General features: G+C 40.6%; 1 long non-coding RNA gene across 1 annotated transcript; it reads left to right on the top strand.

Annotated features, from left to right (window-relative positions):
* The first annotated feature begins 3,315 nt into the window (after positions 1–3,315).
* LOC119281926 lies at positions 3,316–5,036 on the top strand. Its single transcript, XR_005138577.1, has 4 exons — positions 3,316–3,395; positions 3,572–3,673; positions 4,426–4,572; positions 4,990–5,036. It is a non-coding gene; the product is annotated as an uncharacterized LOC119281926 (long non-coding RNA).
* The last annotated feature ends 418 nt before the right edge of the window (positions 5,037–5,454 follow it).

The following is a 5,454-nucleotide window of genomic DNA, read 5'->3' as shown; positions in this document are numbered from 1 at the left end:
TGGTAGTCTTTTTTTTTCTGATTGAGCCACATGGTAGTATTTTTTGTGGAAGACGCCACATGGTAGTATTTTTCCTTTTGAGAATCCCGCCAAATGGTAGTCTTTTTTTTCCAGCGGGGCCAATTGGTTTTTTTAGGGGTAGCGGGGCCAATTGGTAGTTCCCTAAATGGCCCGGCCCATGTTGGTTTTTCTGTGAAGGTTCCTTCAGTTTTCTGTTCGGTTTTTTCTCTGTTTTTTCTTCTGTGCTTTTCATATTGCTTTTTACTTATTTGTGCGTGGTCCTTTAAAAAATATTTTTATAAAAATATGTGAATACTTTTAAAGTTTATGAATAGTTTCTAATTTTTTATTATTTCAAAATACTATTTTAATTTGTACATATTTTCTAAATCATGTTTTTTTTAAAATGGGCGAGATGATACCCTTGCGTTGCAGCAGGAATTGAATGCAATAGTTTCTATGAGATTTGGCGGTACGAAACTTTAGTATTCTGACTAGCAAAGTGAGAATTGAAACTCGAGCCATATACCTTAATATATTTGGTTATTGTATAGCTGTAAAACATATTTAATATAAGTAACATGGAAAATGCATGTTAAGGTGGGTCTTTTCTCATGCAAAATGGCATCGTGAGTTGGCATAGTTGCATGTTAAGAGAATTAAATTTACTGGGGGCATGCATGGTGACATGATGAGTTGGCATAGTTGCATGTCAAGATAATTGAGTTTGTGGACATCAACTATTTAATTATATAGGATTTCTAAACAATATTTTAAATCAGTGATTTTTAAACATTTTCAGCATTTATAAATACATGATTTTTTCAAACCCATGAACCATCTTTACAAATGCGTGTACTTTTACAACATTCATACAATATTTAAAATTCTTGACCTTTTTAAAATTCATAGATATTTAAATTTGAACAGTTTTAAAAATTAATTAACATATTTAAAAAACCACAAACATCGTTTGTTTCCACCAATTTTTTCAAACTTAAAACGAAATCTAGTTGGTTTTGTTTTTTTACATAGCAATGCAATAGTGAAAAGCAAGGAAAGAAAAACCCACGAGCATGGGCGAACCAGCAGGCATGCGACCCAGCATCACTACTGGGCCACGACCCATGAGGGAGTTGCAAGCACTATGGCTTCGGCCCTGTTTATTTCAGCTTCACTTAGATTTTAATCACATATGGATTCGTTTCACTGGCAAAGCTGATTCTGTGAATCAGCTTCACCACCGAAATACACTTTGAGGTGCTTCAGAAAATTACACAAAAAATGGCCTAAATCCAGATTCAGCTTCACTGGCAAAGCTGATTTCAAATAGATGTTTGTTTCAGATTCCAGATTCAGCTTCACTGGCGAAGCTGAATCCGGTCCCAGAATCCGAAACAAACAGGGCCGAAGGAGAAAATTGTACAAAAAGACATACCACATCATTAGACTGAAACATCAAGATAACAATAAGGGAAACTACAAAAGGTAAATATGACTACAACAATTGCCCTTGCTTGGTCAAACAAGTTACTCTAGTAGATCTCGATCAATTCACAGTCTTGAGGTCATCGATGCCCACCTTATCTGCCCCCAGAAGATCTTAGATGCAATTTTTGAGGGAATTTCTACTCTTAATGTCTCAGTTGGTAGGTCGCGTTCCGGGTTTTATTTTCATCCCACCTCACCCGGTTTTTTTGGGTACTTCTTTGGTACTTCCTCCCACCTCCCCCTCAGCCACAAAAAACTAAGAAAAACCCTGCGATCGAGTCCCGCACATGCCCAAACTCCCGTCGTTATTAACTACTCGGAAATAAACCAAGGAGCACAAACCGGCGAAAATTAACCAGCGAAAAAAAACGGCAAACTGTGCGATCTCGATCTCGTCTGGTTTTTCTTTCGTATCTCACCCCGCACGTAAAACAAATCTCAATCTCGATCTGTTTCGTCTCAGCCTCCAGCCCCGAGAGGAGCCGCCGCCGAGAGGAGACGCCCCGGCCCCGAGAGGACCCATCGCCGCCGCCGCCGCCGAGAGGAGACGCCCCAGCCCCGATAGGATCCGCCGCCGCCGCCGCCGGGGAACGAGGTCGCCGCCGCCTCCCTCGCCCGCGGCCATGATGACCGATCTGGCGTTGGCGCCGCAGATCACCCTCTGGTCCATGGCCTCGACTAGGTACGAATCCCTCCTCCACTTCTTCTGGTTTGGTTATTTTCGCATCTTGATCTGATTCGGGCGTGTGTGCAGTTTGCTATGATCTGGCGATGGGGATGCAAGGAGAAGCTGATGTGGTTTCAAGGGGCCGTGAGGATGCCCACCATGAAGGCGTGTCTGGGATGATGGAGGTGATATCCGCCAGGTCCCCGTTGCCGTCGACTGGCGGCGGCCACCGTCTCCTCTTCCATGGCGTCGTCGGGGCCTTCCCCTGCCAGCGTAGCGGCTCCTTGGCTGGATCACCGTCGCACACCTCACCGGCATGGTCGGCAAGATCTGCATCTCGATGCTCGCCACTCTCCATCCTCTTGCAGGTAATAGGCTTTCCGCCCCCTCTTTTATCTCCGGCGTTCTCGTGTGCACAGATTGTGAGCGTGAAGGAATATTTCTCTTCTATTTCATGGTGCTGCTGTGCTCCTTCTGCTTTCACACTGCACATATATAGATTCTTCAAAGGAATTGGATGCTGATAATATCAACTAAGTTCCCTGAATGTGATATATATTCTTCCCTCGCTTTGAATTGATTGCCCCAAACAATATATCTCTGGTTGACAGTCATGGCCTATTATTATTGTTGTTAATTTACAACACTCTGCGCTGTATTGTCCAATCATGGTCCAAACTTCAACTTGGTTGTGGATTCATTGTATGTACCATATGCTGTTCATAGCTACAAAATTGCAATCTCGCAAAAATGTTCTTGAATACAGTAAATTTTTTGTCACATAACCCATATGCTGATGATAAAGTTTGTTGTATGAGCTTGTGGCATACTGATCCGAGAGGTGGCAGGTATGCATTCAGATGTTGCAGCTCTAAGGAAGGGTAGTATATGGCACATGGCTTCGTGGGTTGTTCAACAAGAAGTGTTTTGGGCATATTCGAAAGGCAATCTTGTGAAAATTATACATCGATTTTCTTATTCCGTCATCAACTTCTATTGATATGAGCGATACAAAAAGTTCAGCACTGAATTTTAGTATGTTAACTTGCAAGATTTCTCACGACTATGTTTTTTTGTTATAGGTTTATAAATTTCGAAATATAGTTGCAGCTTCACGGAATGGACGGCCCAAATTATGTTAGTGTCTATATGTTTACTTGGTGGTCGTCTAGCGTGAGTGACACCTGCATCTGTAACTTACCCATTGGATGTTCTTCGAAATCACCTGACAACACAGGTGATGCTTTTCTTCCTTTCGTGATTTGTGAATAACACTAAGCCAACCAATCAATCAATATAACTTCCAGTTAGAACTTAGAGCATCTTTACCTAACGCTTTCATGCAATGTAGCTTTACAGACCAAAGGAACAGGTTTTAGTAAGCTAAACTTTCATGTCTATAAAATTCTGCAGAAAACCACTAGGTATTACAAGGGCATCTTTCACACGTTGTCTACAATTTGTAGAGAAGAGAATAGTAGAGGATTGTATAAAGGCCTTTGGTCCACCTTATTGGTAAGCCGTATGTTTCTGCTGAGAATTGTTTTTTAGTTGACTTCCCAGTAACTTTTATGTGTTACAGGGAGTTGGACCTGATATATCAATCAACGTTTATGTATATGAATCCTTGAGGTCTCATTGGAAAATGGAAAGTTGAATGTCAAATTGTGCGACCAATGATTTGATATGGTACCTCCCTCTTCTCTCTTCTATGAACCCTATAACACACGTCTCAAATCTTAATTTCTTTTATCCTATTGCAGGTTAATTCCAGTTGGGTGTGTTAACCTACAGTAATCAATCAAGTCAACAAATATAACAATGATACTTTGTCTTCTGATTTTTGGTGATGATGTTTTTTGTGACTGAACTAACAGGAGTTGAAGCATGTGTTCTTTTTTTTATGACTAGATGCATATGAACTGAAGCTCCATAATTTTCTTTTCAAGTCGACATTGGTGGCAACCAATACAATTAGCGTTATTTACAACCAATGAAGTCTTATACTTTTCTTTCTTAGAAATATACAGTGACGCTGACTATCATTTAGTAGCTCTACAGGCACTAGCCAAAAACAATAATGTTTATTTATTTAACCACCAAATAGAACAATAGGTTATTCTGCATTGTGGGTACACAAATCACAACACTATATTTCAGCTGTAGAAATCTGTGTGGATGCCTGCTGATATTTTAAGCCTACATATTGCTGATTTGGTTTGAGTAATGCTTGAAGCATAATTTACTTCCTAATGTGCAAATAGCAGTATCATTTTTTGTCAAGAAACTGAGAAGACGGAAGAGAGTTGGTGTTGTCAGTGTGGTGAGCCTATGCGGCAACCACAAGGCTGAAGTCTGCTTTGATCGTTATTCAAGATTTGAGCCTTGGCTCCGGTTTTGATAGCTCTATATCAGTAAGTTTAGTCTAGTAACTATTTTAAGTATCTTTACTGTGCATAGTTGCATACATTTTATTCATGGATTAGTCTTGGTAATATTAACATTTGAAAAGCAATTTTTGTGTGACCATTTTTTCATCTTAGTATCTCCATCTACCAGCAAAAGTCAACGTGCACAAACCTGTATTTAACATGCAACATGAGATAGTGTGCATCGAAACTATGCTTATGTTTGTGACATTCATGTGGCATCTCATGCAGATAGATTTTATTATCCATTTCTGTAGCATGCAATGTTTATTTTCTTCTTTTGGTCCATAATCCCTCCTAAAAGAAACATAAGAGTGTTTAGATCACTAAAGACCTGATCTACACGCTCTTATATTTCTTTACATATGGAGTACATGTCATGATTGTTGGATACACATGCAGACTTTCAGCGAGTTTTTGTTCTCGGACTTGGGATCCACAGTCCAAAGTGATTGGTGGATCAAGTGAACTTGGTGCATCTCCATTCAAGCTGGAGTACAATTACCGGCCTGCTTGTTTAGCGCAGTCTCCACAATCATACAAGCAAATGAGCAGCTGGCGACCCAACACACAAAGTTTCTATCTTCTTATTTTCTATACAAGTAGCAGCTGGCGCAGCAGTGGTGTTGATGAACGACACCCAATGCAGAGGCGGCAGTTACCATAGGGAAGAGGTCAAGAACATCTAGCTCTTGTGGTGTTCCTCCTCATTATTGTCATCGCCATCAACAGCAACAATGACGACCGGCTCATGAGACAGCTACTAGAGAGGGAGCGAGGAAGGGGGAGACAAATCTTTCAGGTACAATGGTATGACAACCATGTTCTGAACTATCAATGAGATTTGGTGCTAAGTCAGCATCGTGT

This window comes from Triticum dicoccoides, chromosome 3B, assembly GCF_002162155.2.
Source record: "Triticum dicoccoides isolate Atlit2015 ecotype Zavitan chromosome 3B, WEW_v2.0, whole genome shotgun sequence".
NCBI lineage: Eukaryota > Viridiplantae > Streptophyta > Magnoliopsida > Poales > Poaceae > Triticum > Triticum dicoccoides.
This window is presented reverse-complemented; position numbering and strand designations above follow the sequence as displayed.